We start from the raw sequence: 17,727 nt of genomic DNA on the forward strand, positions 1-17,727 counted from the left end.
ACCTATGTAATTATCTCTTCTCTAAATTGCATGCAGATTTCTTTTCTCATTACACGATGTGAGCCTTCGTCGAAAAACGAAACTATTGTTAAATTTCCCCTCTTGATTTTGTTTATTTCTTTTTTTTCGAGAAAAATGCTTTTGTAACATCCGTTCACCTTAGTGTACGTAGTATAGACCGGTTATTTCTTCTCTTTCTCTCTCTCTCTTTCACACACATACACATACACATATACAAATGTACACATAACTCACACATAACGTGTGTACCTACGAGTATTGAAAGAAAAACACATTCTTATCTTATATAATACTTACAGTCGTAGAAAAGATCTATAGAAGTCGTTTCGTTACTTCGCAACCTTCTGTCCTTCGCGTCAGCATTCGCTTTCTACTTTTTCAAATAAACGGCGACCATCAAAAAATCTTTGATTGTTGTCACCGCGTGGCCAAGGACGTAAGTACTTCCGTCATGATTGTTCAAAAATTTTTAAGAACCTCAAAACAGGTATACGACGATCGAAAAGTTCCGAAAGGATTTGCAATAAATTAAAAATTTAAGGTTGCATCATCCGCTCGATACTAAATATATTCTTTAAGAAAAGAAAAATAAAACTGTCTTTTATTTACATATACGTATGTCGAGATTAACGTCCATCTTATAACTTCGATTAGTTACACCTAATGGAGAACGTAATTATCGGATTTAACACGCGTACACTCCGAACTAGCGATCGATTCTTGTCGAAAAACGTTTAATGAAAATATCTTAAAATATCATACCAACGAATTAATTATTTGTAGAGACAGATCAAACGCGTTACGGAATTTATCATTTTTCTCGTTAATCTTCTTAGACGTTTTTCCAGTAAAGTTTCTTTCCTTTTCTTCCTTTTCGTAAACGTCAAATTCGAAAAATTAAGATCTTAAGGGAAAAGTGGGAAGAAAGATCGTAAAAGAAAAAGAAGAGAGAAGAAAATGAGTGCACGAGGTCGAAGCAACGCGCACGCACATACTTACATACAATGTTCGTACAAACGGAGCCGAACTGAAAGAAAAACAGAGAGAGCGAGAGAGAGGGAGTGAGAAAGAACGAGACTCCTTCACGGCTCAGAATTAGTACACCGGTTTACCGAAAGGAGCGCATCGGTCGCGAGCGTGAGGCTCGATCGACGCTCCGCTTTCAGTCTTTCCGAGTCTCGATCGCGCGTGGGTCGCGCGCGCGTCGCTCAATTTCCGCGCGTTACGCGTCCTCTATCTCCGCACGCGTTTTCTTCGCGCGTTGTCCATCCAGTATCGGACGTTTATAGTTTTTCAAATTCCGCGAAAGTTTTACATTAATTTCATTCCAAGTTTTTCATAAGTTTACGAAGAGGAACGTCGAAAGAGTGCAGTTTTCTTTTTTTTTTCTCAATTACGTGGTGCGCCATGTGACTACGCGCAAAGTATTACATTTCCATGGAATAGAAAAAAGAGAAAAGAGAAGGAAAGAAGAGGTAGGAAAACTAATCTTACTTCCCTTGGCAAATCTTCATTTTTATCTAATCCCTTTCCCCTAGCCCTTTCCTCTTCCTTTTAAAAGTTTAGCGTCGCTTCTTCGAACGATCGCTTTGTGTTTAACGCGACGCGAGAGACCACGTGATTTCGAACGTTCCTTCTAATCTTTTCTTCTTCTCCTTCTTCTCCTTCTACTTCCTCCTTCTTCTCCTCCTTCTCCTTTTCTTCCTCCTCTTCCTTTCCTCCATTAGAACGATCTCAGCTCGAGGCGATGCGCTTTGGAGCACGAGGTGGATAGTACGATACGGTGTGTCAGATAAGCCCGAAGCGAGTTTTTTGACAGAAGAAACGGAGTAAGAAAGAGATAGATGGATAGATAGAGTGCCAAGTTTTAGACGAGTTTTCCTAAGAGTTTTTCAACGGTCGTGCTTCTTGGTGTCTCGCAGCTGGTGCGCGTGGAGCGTTGTTCCTTGTGAACAAGGAAGAAAGAAGAAAAGGGGAAGAGAGAGAGAGAAAGAGAGGGGGAGAGAGAAAACGAGATATATAAAGAGAAAGAAAGAGAGAGAGAGAGAGAGAGGGGGGAAGAAAGAAAGAAAGAAAGAGAGAGAGAGAAGAAGAGGTCAAAGGATACTAATCTTTTCCTCCGGGATTGCTTATATTCTTTCAAGGTGAGTGTTCCACCATGATATATTTTCGAGTGACTTTAACGATCTCGCAAAAGTGGAGACTTTGATTTCGTTTATACGGTGTAACGATATTAAATAAAGAGTTAGACGAGATAAGAAGATTGATAGATGAAAGAGAGAAAGGAGAAAGAAGAAGCCGAGAGAAGTCACCTTGTATGGAACTAGCCGTACGATCCTCTTCTTCTTTTTCTTTCTCTCTCTCTCTTTTACTCTTGTTCACTCTTTCTATCTTACTCCCTCCCTCACGATCTTCTCCTTGCCTTCGTCGGCAAGAAGACATCGTTGAGGTTTCCTTGGGGCACGCGAACAAGGAGCCAACTTTGAAGCTGGCCTACCTTGTCTTGTCTTGCCGTACCGTGTCCGTGTCCGTGTCACACGAGGTCGTAACCCGACTCGATCCTACCTTTGCAGCGTGTGAACGGGACTACTTTGGAATGGAATCTCGTGCAGCATGCTGAAGGAAGGCTCCAGCAAACCGATCTTTTATTCTTATTGTCCGCCCTTTCTATTTTTCTTTCTATTTCGTCCTTTTCTATAGATCCCCAACGTTAGCTTCGAACGATAATCCGGAAAAATCACGATGATCCAACGTTAAGAATTATTTATTTCAGCTGGTGAACGTGCGAAGGATTTTCTGTGTGTTCTTCTTTGGAATTAGTACAACGATCATTTTTAAATCGTTAGAACGTAGTTACGACGAGAAATGTTTATTTACATAGAAAAACTATATGCTCGTAGAATTACACGATTGTTGTTCTTTCTATTTCTTTTTCTTTTTTTTTTTTTTTTTTACTCGGAACGACTATTTACTATATCCACAAGAACTTCGTCGATGTCCGCAGTTTCTTTTTCTTCTTTCTTTCTTTCTTTCTTTCTTTCTTTCTTTCTTTCTTTCTCTTTTATTTTTATTTTCTTTTTTTCTCCTGAATACGTTGTAACCGTTAGCGTCGTTTATCGTCTAGCATGACCCATTCCCATCGTTTAGAACATTCCAATGAAGGTTTCTACAATGTATCGAACTCGATTAACTTCGATTTTATTTCGAGTATTTTCATCGTTCTTTATTTTTTGGTTTTTCTTTTCGTTTTTTTTCTCTTTTTTTTTTTTGAAGCAGAAAGCACGATGTTTTATTTTCGAAGTTTTCGCTCGATGTTCGTCGTTCGCGTTCCCGTTCGTTTCGTGCCTTTTTCGTCTTTAAAGTCGATTACTATTCGATCCTGTTGATTGCTACGTGATTAGTTTTTTGCGCGTTTCGTTTGTTGAAAGTTGCGTCGAGCGAAGGAAGGATTTCCTTGTGGTCGTAGGTCGAGGTTAGGGGAGAAAAAGAAATGCTCGTCGTAGGGCGAGTTCAAGAGGGAGTTACTTTCGAAGGTATCAACGAGGAACGAATAAACTTTTCTTCCTTTCTTTGTATCTCTCTACTCGCGAATCGATTTACCCTTGTTATTTACGTAACCGCATTTTATCTATAGCTCGTTGAAAAGAAAAACAAATAATTGTATATTTAAGATTTCTGTTATAAAAATGTCGGAAAAAGATAAATAGAGAGAAATAGAGAAGAAAGAAAGAGAGAGAGAGGAAATCCTTTTGTTTGTTTCTCCGCAACATAAGATAGAATGTAAATTTCGCTCGTAAATATAAGTACATAGATATTATCTCTGAGACGAACGTTAACAAAAATTATATAATACAATCTTCGTCTATATATCAGAGGAAAGAAATGTTTTAATTATTTCCATAACTTATTTACCTTTCAAATCGTGCGTTGGACGTATACGATATTTCAAATTTTATTATGGAAATCCATAAATGCATCGAAATGCATAGAAATGCGTTATCTTGGTCGCGTTACTGATACGCCTTGAATTTATCGTATAACGATATGCAACACCTTCGAAGATCTTGTGTTCTACTTAACGATTCGATGCAGTTCACGTTAAAGGAGATACATGCACGTATAAATCGACGAAGAAATGTGCGAGGAATAATCGAAGGAGTATAGCGAACAGGGAATCGTCACGGTCAACGATCCTTAAGATCGCGATCGAGTCGGCTGTACTCCTATCCCCTCGTTCTTCCCTGCACAAAGTACTATCCGTCTTTCTCTCCTTCGACACGAGAAGAGGCGAACCGGATCCAGGCCCGTGCTCCGAAAGGCGACCTACGTATGTATGTGTATGTATATAAATGTGAATGCGTGCGTGAGTGTGTGCGCGCATATATATATATATATGTATACCTACGTCGAGTGTCTCGTCGTTGAACTATGGACGAGCGCTGATGAAAATTATCAAAAGAATTTAATCTCGCTGCTTTTAATTTTCATTACGATGGCTAAGGTCAAATCGATTAGTATATATATATATAGATTTATTTTTTTCCTCTTGACGTAAAAACGATTCAACTAAAAGCTACGATAAGAGAGAAATCTTCGTGGGTCGTGCTAATATTTTTTCTCCGCTCGTTGATTCTTACCACATCGAAAAGGAAAAGTATCGGAGCTCGTGGTAAGGATAATAAAGTTTCGGAACTATAGCCAGGAAGAAGCATCCAGCCGAACGCTCCCATAATTGGCCGGCTCACCGATTTTTCACGAAGATTTGTCACATTGGTGCTATCGAACGATAACGCTTAACGGCGACACCGATCTCTCCTTTTCTTTGAGCTACCCCCACCTTTCCCCTCTTCTTTCTCTTTTGGCAGATCGAATTTCTTTTACGACTTTTCACATATTCCACCGTCGTTATCCCGTCGACATAAATCAGCTTCGAACGTGACCCTTGGAAAAATGTCGAGTCGTCTCGGCGAATGCATCCAACGAAAGTGTGAGAAAGAGATGGAGAGAGAAAAGACGCTATGCCGGGATAAAGGCTTCGGGAAGAGATTTACCTATGCGCGTGATCCCTTTATTTCGTTATGTTTTCGGTTCGAACGTTTTAGGAAAGATTTTCGATCGATTTTTCGTTGCTCCTTTATGATACATACAAGAAACATAAAAAGAAAAAGAAAACTAACGAGATATGGACGAGATAGAAAAGAAATATGATTATATTTCGCCTTCGCGAATCATTATCTCGCCGTCGAAAAAATATCACATGTCAGACTTTCCAAGCTGATCTTTTCTCCTTTTCGTTGACGCTTTGAAAATTTTACGAGACGACGAAGCTTTTTACGAAGATCGGCCAGGCCGCGAAACGCGTTCTTCTATGCTCGTACGTCAACGTTGGGTTTTAACGCGTCCTTGGAGACGTCTTCTATCCTGAAAAAAAAAGAAAAAAATAAAGAAAAAGAGAGAGCTTCGCGTTGAAGAGAAAGAGAAAGGGGAGATGAAAGAGGAAAAGAAGGTGGATTTTTTTACTGGGCGCAAAATCTCTATAAATCTGTCGCCAAAAGCTATGCATAGAGCGTAGATACGCGGGCACGAGAAACCGAATACGTGTCACGGAAAAGACATCAGGATATTTTGTGTGTCTACCTTACGACAAAGTACGTACATATGTATTTACCACCTTGTAACGTAGTTACGAAAGATATTCTGTTCTCTTGGAACGAAAATATCTACCTGTGATCGGATAAATATAATTATTTTTCATTTTGCCTGATGTAATAATAAGCGTGAAAGAGAGAACGATCCTATACCATGGATATACGATAAACTTGTTTCGATTTGCGTTCGACGATGTATTAGTGATTTTTTGATCCATTAAATGTATTCGTACGAAGCGTTGTATTTATGTATAAGCATTCGATACTCCGATCGGATAATCTCGGAAAGTATATTTTAAGCGTGATGATGATTTAATATTGCATGAATCTATATATGTATGAGTAACGTAATACGCCATGAATTAATCGAGGCAAACATTTTTCACATATTCATGGCTCCATGACTAATACTCTTTCTCGGTACGTTCATTCGTGCATCAACTTCATTTTTAAACGACGTGCTCTCTCTTTCTCTCTCTTTCTCTCTCTAATCCATCTCAAAATCGAATGTAGACTTGAATTGGTCCCTCGGTAGAAAGCCCTGTATTATGTGAAAATTGAATAATTTCGAGACTTACGAATCTATTCCTTTTGATAAAGAAAGAAGAATTCTCTTTCAAGTGGAACTTTACTTATTTTGGCTGAACGTCGTGCTTCGATCGAAAATTACTTCGAAACTGTGTCACCTTCGGTAAGATAGAAAAAAAAGGGCAAGAGAGAGTGAGAGAGTAACGAGAGAGAAGGGAAGAGAGCAAAAGAGAGACAGAGAGAGAGAAAGAGAGAGTGCGAGTGAAAGAGAGAAAGAAAGATAGAGCCGTTCGTGGAAGAAGAGGAATCACTGACGCATAATTACGTCGACGTTTTCTTTCCATTCACGCTGGAATAGTATCAACTTTCCGAGAAGAATCGTCTGACTCACTGCCTTTTAAAATCCATTCGGAGTCCGGACGTTCGTGCGTGTCGTGAAAAGCAGCGGCTTGCAGCCACCACTTCGTGTATTCTCTCTCTCTTTCTCTCTTCTTTCCCCCCTCTCTCTATCTTTCTCCTTCTCTCTCTCTCTCTCTCTCTCTCTCCTTCTCTCTCTTTCCACCCACTCTGACTACGTCGACGTGTGCGAGGTAATGGTTCGTGTCACGAAGTTGAAAGAGAACGCGCTTCTTTCTCCCTTCCTCTTAAAAAGAAGTGAGTCGTTTCCTTTTCCCTCGTTCTTCTCTCGTTCGTCCAACTCCCGACTTGTAAGCCATGTGCGCTCGCGCGCACGTTACCTTCTTATCTTTGAAGGGAATCGAATACGACGTTTTGTATTTACCAGTACATATATAAGTCGGATAACTAAACCGTCTTCTCGATAAGCTTCTTTTTCTTCTCTCTCTTTTTTTATCCTTTTTCACTTCTTTTCTTCTCCTTCTTCTTCTTCTTCTTATTTTTATTCTTATTCTTATGTTTATTCTCGTTCTTCTTTCGTCCAGTCTTTAAAAATGATGCAACGTTGAATGGTGTGATCGTAGGTACGAATAAAAATATTCTGTATCCCATATCGCGCCGGCACTATTTCCCTCGTGCAATCTCGTATCGCAAGGATGGGAGGATGTAAGGGAAGGAAGGATGGATGGATGGATGGATAGATGGATGGATACATACTTGCTCAGATGGATAGATATTTCATGCCTTACGAAAGAAAATCCTGTAACAACATCTCAGCTTTTCATATGTATCAACGTTATATACGTATGTATATTCGTGCGTATGCATGTATATTTTTATATACATATTTATTTGTATACATAGTATATGCGCGCATGTAGATATGCATAAAGATATGCATATAGATATGTAACTATTTCTTGGAAGAGTATCAAACTTATCTACGTTTGTTCCTTCGTTTATCATACGAAATAATGTAGATCTAGAAAAAACTTCATTTGAAAAGACGGACGAAGCAAGAATGTACTATACACGTAATGCACTATTTAATATATGTTTTTGTTACGAACAAATCTACTATTGAAAAATCGTATTCTCATCGATTGGTTATCGATTTCTCGTTAATTCCTGAAAATAACGAATACGCATTTTAATTGGATGTTGTTAGAATGGAAAGGATCGGCGCAATCGTACGATTTTCGGAATTACAATCCACCGGTTGTGGTACGTTTACAATGCGTTTATAGTTATAAAGCAACGAAAGGCTATACGCAAGCGTTAATCGTGCCGACGCATATATCCTGCAATCTCAAATGATGCGACTATACGTCGATATTACGATTGTTTGACTATCATTCGTGAACGCACATATTTTAATGGGTTTACGTATCCGAAATTCGTTTTATCGAGTTCGTCGTAACGTGCGTAACGTATCGGAATATTCGTTAATCGGAATTTCGTTTTTCCTTTTCTGTCTTTCTCTTTCTTTATTTGATTTTTTCGCTTTTTATTTTCACGCTTTTCAAGTCGTGCGTAGAACCTCATTTTCGACGTGTAAATAACGAAACGAGGATCGCATTCGGGATTTTCCTTTGGCTTTCGAGATCACGAGGATTTCCAAGTATCTCAAAATTCGTAAGATCCTTAAGCAAATAGCGCGAATTCTTTCTTCGTAAAAGGGAATACCGATCCTTGAGGCGTAACTCGGAGAGTTTCGTCTAATTTTATCGAGATAAAATGAAAGCGAACTTGGTGAAAGTCTCAATGAATAGTAAATGTATAACGAGGAGATCTCTTGCGGGATTAGAAGGGTGGGGAGGGGCTAAATCCATCGAACGATAGGAATAATAAAGAGACGATGAAACGTGCGGGCGAGAAGATCACGCATCTCATCACGCGTCACCGTAATAGGCGGACGAAACTATCGCATTATGTAGCACGGCCACCTAATACGCTGTCTCTCGAGGCAGTAGTACGTGCGGCGAAAAGGGTATTCCAAGAGAGTTACTTTGAATTTATATCGGCTGGCTTACCAAGACTGCGGAGAGTTCCTATGAGACATCCTGGTGGGTCTTGGCAAAGAATTTTAAATGTTATGCGAGAAAATTACTTTCAAATAGGAGATCAGTGAAAAAGTTTCTACGCTTTTTCCATCAATTTTCGTAATCTTGAAGTCGTCGATAACAAAAACTATGATGGTTAAGTTTGATGACGACTATCTCTCTTTTTCTCTCTCCCTCTTTCTGTCTCTCTCTCTCTCTCGCCCTCGCTCTCTTCCTCTCTGTAACTCACTTCTGTACCTATCCTACGTATCGCGTATAAATTAAGGCTAAGTGTTTGTTGAAGTTTCTAGGGGTATATACTCGGAAGTTCATTAATCGATAAGGACGAAAGCGTGGTATGGTGTAAATTGCAAATTGCCATATTTGAGCATAGAACTGGTAAAGGTGGAGTGTAAAATGCGAAAACTATAAAATATAAACATGAAAGCTTGTGCAATTGTTGTATGGCTGTATTAATAAGTGTTAGGAAGCAATATCGAACAGAATGTACATAAAATATTCATTATAAATGTTGCATGAATAGATTGAATTCGCATCTTTTCTAATTGCTATCTCTCCCTCTCTCTCTCTTTCTCTCTCTTTTCTTGTTTATGATAAGAAAAATTATAAAAAGCGACCATTCGAATTTCCTCGCGAATCTTCTGCGCTAGCTTTCAAGGAATTAGTTTTGACTAAAGTTTTCAGACTGTCGCTGTTAAAAGTTTCCACTGCAATGTCGTTCTCGATTTCCTTTCATAAATTCAATATTTTTACGTCTCCTTCGTCCTCTGTTAAAAAATTTGTATTTCCTAGCGAATAACATTATTTTTATATTTGCCTTCTTCGTAATAAATTCAATCGATTTGAATATTTCGATGTTTAAAATTACTCAGGAGAATTTCTACACTTGAAAGTCTTGACACTTAAAATTGTATTTTAAATTTTTTTAGAAAAATCTCAAGTCCGAAAATGAAAAAAAAAACGATCCAATACTGACAGTTTCTATTCTCGTTTCGTCTCTTATATTTTGTAATTTTTACATAGAAAAAGAGAAAGGAAGCGACGATGCGAATAATCTTTCAGGCTTATGAACGAACTAATATTGGAAAGTTCAACAACCGATTTCTTCAAATAACGGAAATGGAAAGCAAAATAAAATAATGATACGATTCGTTGCATCGAGAACGGAAATTAACCGGCTTAAAATCTTTAGCATAAGAAAAAAGATGGAAGGAAACGGAAAAATGATTGATGTATGTATCCACGTATATATGGTAGCGTCGTTGATTTTTTCCTTTCCCATTTTTCACTTATATTACCTTCGTACCTTCGACAAAATATAAAAAGATGAGGGAATAGGTAACGAAGAGTAAAATGAGAAGAAAGAAGCATTAACTAGCTGGCATACTTATTCGGACGTTCTTAAATACTCCTATCTTGTTCGTTTAATTTTTTACAGAAAAAGGAAAATGAACAATATGTGTGTGTGCATGTGTGTGTAAAAGGAATATATCGGGTGGTTGAGTAGACGATGAATTTTTAATATCGTCACGTTGTGGACATTATACCACACCGACACGATTTATAACGCTCATCATGCGTTCGTAATATAATCGACTTATGGTCGATTATCGTGCTACGCATAACGATTACTTTTCGAAGCTTCTTTCTATAGCTCGTGCCGACTTTCCACAGATTTCCTCGAGGTTGGAGAAGATAATGCGATCAACGTGAGAGAGTTACGATAAAAAAAGAAAGTTTCGTTTTCCCAAAATTATCGCAATATTATTCATATACATATTAAACGAAATAAAGTAAATTTATTACGTACAAAACATGTACAAATAGTTGCGTTAAACGTAAAAGCTTTTTGTCTCATTTCGATCCACTGATATTTAATTATGGCTATTCGTTTGGATTATTACAATTGTATCTTGCAAATATGAACATTAATAAGCGTATTCCTCAAGAGGTGAAATTTTTTAATAATTTTTAATTTTTTCTCTTCCCCATCGTTGATTCTTTTATTAAACGCAAAACGAAGCTGGGCATGTAATTCATTTGTTCGCGAGCCAGTGAATATCCTGTAAAAAGCCATATCCCGTAATCGAATTTTACATATCAGTTGTAAAGCTATTTTTTCGCTTGCAGAACGCTGCACCCTTTAAAACCGTACGTTATCGATGTAACGTTTCGCTATTAGTACAGGAGAGGAAAAAGTACTATGAAATATTGACCTGCAGTTTCGGGATGGATAACAAGAGCTTCTAGCAGCCGCAGGACAGCCTCGGTAAACGTTGATGGATTTAATCTCGACCACGAGCTATTTCGAAACTATGCCAGGATAAAAATTCAAGAAACTGAAAATAAGTTAATAGATATTTTTAATAGTTCATAAAAATAATTAATCATTTCTTACAATGAATACGATAATAAAAATATCATCGCACTTCATTATATTGTCGATTATATTATTTTATTTAATGTTCCTCAAATTGTTTCCTTTGAATATAGAGATCAATAACGCATACCAAAATATATCTATCTGTATTACTGAATACTGGTTGAACTATCTCGGTTTGATCTTATTTAGAACAAAAGCAAACAAAAAAAAAAGAAAAAGGAACTTATACTATTATCATTGAAGAAAATAAGATTATCTTCATAACATCGTCGAGTTTTGTAATTTAGTCGGCTATCGTACAATCTCTCGAAATATATCAAATATGTTAAATGGGTACAGTCACCGCCCTCTAAGAAGTATCCTCATATAATTCTTTACAAACTTCGCCATCCATTTTCTACGTATTTCCTTTTCGTTCGATAATATCGTTCTATTAAAAAATTAGAATGGGGGAATCGAAACCAGTTTTCCTGCACGAGTGGTCCTGGAATTTACGTCCACCGAGATCGTAGACAAGTTTCGAGACAGAAAGATAGAGAGAGAGAGAGAGAGAGAGAGAGAGAGAGAGAGAGAGAGAGAGAGAGAGAAAGAGAGCTCGATAGTGTGCCATGGATATTCCGGAAATTCCTTTGACCCTCGAATCTTGCCTTATCTTCTAGAATATCTCATTGGAGAATTCGAACGTCGAATACCTCGAACGATCATAGCCGACACGATAATTTTAAACAATTATAGCTCGTTGACTCGCAAAGTTTGTTGAGAGCCGAAACACAGCAGGTGATTGTATATATATTTATATATATACGTGTGTGTGTGTACGTTTATGTTTGTAGTGACTAGCGAGAGCGTTATACAGTGAGTCATAGTATTATCGACTCATTTTATCACGAGTCCCTCTCGCAGTTAATACTTTCCCGTTGCTTTTAAAATTCGCTCTGTCATTTCGTTTTGATTACAAACTTTTTATCGATCAAACTAGGATCGAGATATCACTGTCGACAGTTTACATCTACATCGAGACGCGATCGAGATCGTTAGTACGATTTATCTTCGATGAAATTGAAAATCTAAACTTTGTGCTTTAAGAAATAAAGAAAAAAAAGAGAGCAAAAGAGAGAGAGAGAGAGAGAGAGAGAGAGAGAGAGAGAGAGAGAGAGAGAGAGAGAAAGGGAATTCGAAGCTCGTTCTGGTCAAAAGATTTTTCTCGTAAGTAACGAAAATTAATTGGCTTTCGCTTTATCGGAAATCGTTAAATCCCTAGCTATCCGAAACGATGGTCGATCGTTATCGAATTTCTTACATTTTCTTAACACTTTCATATTCTAACACGCAATTATATTGATTTCTTCGGGAAATTACAGAGAGAGAGAGAGAGAGAGAGAGAAAGTGAAAAAACAAGTTAGACTTTGATCTCTTCTCCCATGAAGAATGACAAGAGAACGGACCATGGACTTCATTGCGAACGTGGTATTCCTTTAATCGCGTATTATACATATGTAACTCTTATAGGAACGACCTTGTCGCTGAACGTAATCATCGTACGCACTCGCAGATGTATAGTCTCTCTGCTTTCTGTTTGTACAATACGGAATGAGGCCATGCGAGGCGCTTGTTTTCTTAGTCGGCTCTTCGTCATCATTTTCTTCGTCGTCGTTACGTTGTCGGCGCGCCATGTGGGTAGCTCGGGTTGACGATGAAAATGAATCATCGTAATGATGGACTAAAGCCGAGCTACGGACGCGAGAATTTGTTTCTTTCCGTAACACAGCGGGAGATTCGAACGAATTTTCTCGTTATTCGTTCGGTCGATAATCAACTCGTCGAAAATAGAAAAAAGAAAAAAAAAGAAAAAAAAAGAAGAGATCCGTGATAATACAAAAGTAATTTCATGAATTTGAAATATATCTACGAATACCGGTCGTTCGTACGAATTGTTACACACACCTTTATAGATATGTGTGCATTTCTCATTGGAAAAAGCTGGACGCTAGGAGATGAAAAAAAAAGATCCGCGATCAGCACGAAAGAGTTTGGAAAAAGTCGATATTTGGAAAAACGTGGAAGTCAAACCGTATTGTGCTTTCAACGTCATCGTCGATATTTATGTCGTATAAGTGTACACCGATATATATACACGCAGATATCTAGATATTCCTCGGTAAAATTGTATTTTAAATCGATATCGTCGTATCATCGTTCGCGATAAGTGTTCTCGAAAACAAGTATCTTACCCGTAGGCGCGTGCGAGTCGTTTGCAACTCAATCGTTGTTACGTTTTTCTCTTTTCTTTTTACCCCTCTTCCCTTCTCCCCCACCCCTCTTACTTCTTTACTCGAACGGATACCGCTCGTTATCCATACACTCTCGACTGACTACTGTCAGTCGAGTAGTAGGTATTTAATTACAGTCACCTTGATACGAGAGATCGAAGCCACAGCTAATAAAGTAGTAATACGCAAATACGCAAGTCTCGCGAGTTATGAAAAAAAGCAAGCTACCGAGCGTATCGGATCGATCGGAGTTCCACCATCATCTTTTTATTTTTATCTCATATTGCTTTCATTACGAGCTCCAGATTCGAGAGATAGAACGTTATGGCGAAAGTACGATTACTCACTTTTTCTGCGTGTATGTGTGTGTGCATGCGCGCGCGTATGCGTATGTATAAAATACACGAGAGAAAGAAATTAAAGAAGGAGATAAATCGCGTAGAAATATAGTCGTACGATGTACATGCGTGTGTTTTAAATGCATCCTTCGAAATGCAGCGCACAATGTATTATACATTAAGATATACTCCTGTCTATTCTCGATACTAAAAGCTTTAACTTTTCTATGTCGACACGCATGCGTCGCAAACATATAAACAAGCACGGTAAATCTCATTGAATTGTTTCGACGTTGAAGCCAAATTTTCCGACCGCAGTTTTGCATATGTTTCGCCGTAACAGCGGCTACCTAGGCTCACGGGTCAAGCTCAATGGTCCAATTCGCTCATTGAGCGAGAAGCTGTTGCCGCAACGGTTCGCGAACGCGTACTAAATATCCGGAGAACGGTACACAGTATATACCTTTGAAAATACATTTACGTATCTTCGCATGTGAACGTTTCAATGTTAATTTACCATGAAAACGATTCATAGAATTTATTACATTTTTGTATTAATACATACATAAACTTAAACGATATTTATAAAAATTATCAAGGATTATCGTCAAAGGTTTTTATGTGTCTACATAACTATCGTTTATCGTTATTTAACTAGAAATACTAGTTCGTATGTTTCACATGTACTCGAATATATCTTTTAAAGAAACGATCTTAATTTTATAGTTATTACATGTAATGTTATTTCGTTAATTAAATGTAAGCGGTAGTTAGCGGACTTTGTATCGGTGTATCTACGTATTAAACTTATCTTTTTCCTTCGAATAAGCGGATAAATGTAACGTACACGTTGATCGCGACTTTCTTTTATCTTTAGCGTAGAAACTTTTCTGTCGTCTCGTTTCGTTGTCTTCTTGCCAACAAGATATTGGAAATACATCGCGTGACAGCTCGACGGCTTCTAATATGAAAGCGATTAAAACATTGAGAAGTGCTTCGTAGAAAAGTTAGATTAAGGTGGGACTAAAGTTCGAACGAGATCCAGTCTCGTCTAGTCTCCATTCGAGCAAACTCCCCCGTCTCTCTCTCTCTATCCCTATATCTCTCTTTCTCTATCTCTCCATCTCTCTATCTTTCTTATCTATCTATCTGTCTGTCTATCCTCCTCTCTGTCCCTCAAACATCGATCGAACTACGCACGACATACTCTTAACTCTTCAATCCTACTACCCTCGCTCGTAACGGGTAAGTCGTATACGATCGTGCATTCTTAATACACACGTACATCGTTCCTGCATCGAACATAGTATTTGCATTAAGTGTACGATCGATCGGTGAGAAATCGTCTCGAAATTCAACCGCTAAGAAATTTTACGATCGGTGATATTATCCTTTCCGAGGTTCGAGAAAAGAAACACCATCTTGCTTATACTAGACTTAGAGTGGCTTAGGCGAAGAAGAGAAAAAGATAAAGGTATAGAACCTTGCTAAATACCAGGATTATCCCGGACTAACGTCTATTACTTTAGAAACGTTTTGCGCGTGACAGTTTTTATAAACTTTTTTTTAATTAACGTATGCGCTAATGTATTTACATTAATTAAAATAATACGTACATATATATGTACATATATTCCGATTAAAGAAAATTATATGAAGGATTAACACGTAATGTAATAAAAACACGTTCATTCGAAAAAATAAACATCTTAGCGACCACGTTGGGATTAAAATTTTCGTTATATCGTCCGAAACTTTTCCGTTTCTCGCAACGAAAGTACAAGAAAAGCACATCCGATTCGCGTTCCGCTCTCCATGTTAGGGGTTGCTACCACCCTCCAAATTTACTACCCCTGCGAAAGATAAATGTTCATCGTGCTATGGAACAAGCGTGATCCCAGCAAAATAATTCTCTCTCTCTCTCTCTCTTTCTCTCGTTCTGTTTTCTTTCGTGGAACCATGAAAGTCTGTCGTCAAGTTTGATATGTCTCGCCGTAAATACTTCGTCCCGTAGAAAAAGTTTTTAAGAGACTTAAAAAAACGTCAGCTATCCGCGTGATAAATATTCTTAAGATTACTTTGATGAAGATCGCGTATGGAATATAAAATCGAAATCGCATTGGAACGAAATGCTTATATAAGCTTGCTTAACGTGTTATCCTTAACGATAAGTAAAAATACAAGATATAGGATTAATTAATTCATTGAAAGAATTAACAATACGAAGTTTGAGAAAAATATTTTCATCAAAATATAAAAATATTTTTTCGTATCAATTTCCTTTTTCTTCTTTAAAAAAGTTATCGTCGTTAAAAAGATCTGATAAGTGTCGACGTCGATGTTTCAGCAGACATAGCATGCACATAGTTAGAATATTTTGCTTGCTATGAAAGTTAGCCGCGATTCATCTCACCCGGAAAATGTGCTCTTCCCTTCCCTTTTCTTCTTTTCTCTTCTCCTCCCTTCCATTCTCTTTCTCTCATCTTTCTCCCTTTCACTCTCTTGTTTACTACGTTTTGCTTTCTCTTTCCATTCTGTGCTTATCTGCTTGAAAGTTTGAATCGACGTTAGTACGTGCATGCAGGCGGGCCAAAAGGACCGTGAGAAAGAGAGCCAGATAAAGTGATATATATATATATATATATATATATATATATATAAAGAGAGAGAGAGAGAGAAAGGGAAAGATGAAAAAGGGGGGAAGGGAGAAACCTGATTTGTAACTTCTGTACGACGTGAAACGCGCCGTTCTATCACGGTAAATTCTCCTTTCGTTCCCGGATTTAGTGCTACTTCGCGGATTAACGAAGTGCTTTGATCCGTCTCGAGACTCGGAATTCTTCTCTCTCTTTCTCTCTCTCTCTCTCTCTCTCCCCTGTTTCAGGAATAGGATGCGATTAAATGGATGAAATATATTTCGATGAAATATTACTTCATAACATTTTTAACGAAAACATCGAGAAACGTTTTTCTTTGTTACGACGGGTATTTCTTACTTACGTACACCTACATATATCTATTTAAGCCATTATACGAAACGTTCGTTGTTGATACGCAATAACGTGTAATTTGGGATTTCGTTTACTCATAAATCAAGCGTCGAGTTGTATCGAATCAATTTCGAACGAAATTACAAAGTATGACAGAGAGAGAAAGAGAAGCGCCAGGTCGTCTAGGAAGATCGTTTCGAAATCTCCCACGCAAATTTGTGTCGTTTTATTCTCCTATTTATCTTCAGCCCCTTTTCCGTTTAACGTTGCTTACCTACCCTCGAATTAATGCGCGACTCCGAAAGCAACCCTCTTGTCGAAAACCTCGTTTCCTTTCCAACCACTTTGGATCCCACTTGATTCTCCTGCTTGTCCCAAAATAATCGTGCAATATCTACGTTATAGCGCCATCGAAGATGAACAAACGCGAAGGTATTTTGAACGAAGAACAGGAAGGAAGGAAAGAAGAAAGGAAGGAAGGAAGGAAGGAAGGAAGGAAGATGATCGTGTTGTCTCATGAAAGACTCTTCTAGAGAAAATCTATAAAATGTAATATCGTTTTGTTCTACCTATTTTCCAATCCGACTGAAAAATTCGCTCGATAGTTAAATCAAGATGAATATTAAGGACCTTTGTTTCTTTTCATTGACGATGAGAGATATCGTAACTTTTATCGTATCAATAATTCATATTCCCTAAGCGCGAAGAAAATCAAACGATTAAATTATTTTAACAACGATATTCAGTTCTCTCGTTCAGAAAACATGATCTCCCGTATTCATACATAAATCACCTTCAATTATACAAGAATTATAAAGAATTACGATTACTTTAAACTCATTTAAATTTAAAGAGATTGAATTTATTCCCATTTTTGTTAATTTTTCGAAATTTAGGAAAATATAGCGTTTTGATCCACATCCGTATTAGAAATAACTCGTTAATGGTTTATCTTGTTTATAGGATTATAGTGTTCAAGTTTAAATCGAGATTAAACGAACAACGAGCCGGTTTATTTAAAAAGTAAAAGATATCGGATTCGAAGCTTTGGCGAACTCGATATCACGGGTTCGGTTTGTTCCCCTCATGG

At 37.8% G+C, this 17,727-nt stretch overlaps 1 protein-coding gene across 13 annotated transcripts in view; it reads left to right on the top strand.

The window, feature by feature from the left end:
- The first annotated feature begins 1,167 nt into the window (after window positions 1-1,167).
- LOC127072822 (uncharacterized) overlaps window positions 1,168-17,727 on the top strand; it is a 224,804-nt gene continuing 208,244 nt past the window's right edge. For 6 of the 13 annotated variants that reach the window (XM_051013577.1, XM_051013578.1, XM_051013587.1 and 3 more), the window contains exon 1: window positions 1,168-2,165. The gene's annotated coding sequence lies outside the window, so the exon portion shown is untranslated. Of the gene's footprint in view, window positions 2,166-7,177; window positions 7,398-10,786; window positions 12,246-17,042; window positions 17,187-17,727 lie in introns of all 13 variants that reach the window. The other 7 variants (XM_051013579.1, XM_051013583.1, XM_051013584.1 and 4 more) reach the window with 7 other exon arrangements.

This window comes from Vespula vulgaris, chromosome 2, assembly GCF_905475345.1.
Source record: "Vespula vulgaris chromosome 2, iyVesVulg1.1, whole genome shotgun sequence".
Classification (NCBI taxonomy): Eukaryota; Metazoa; Arthropoda; class Insecta; order Hymenoptera; family Vespidae; genus Vespula; species Vespula vulgaris.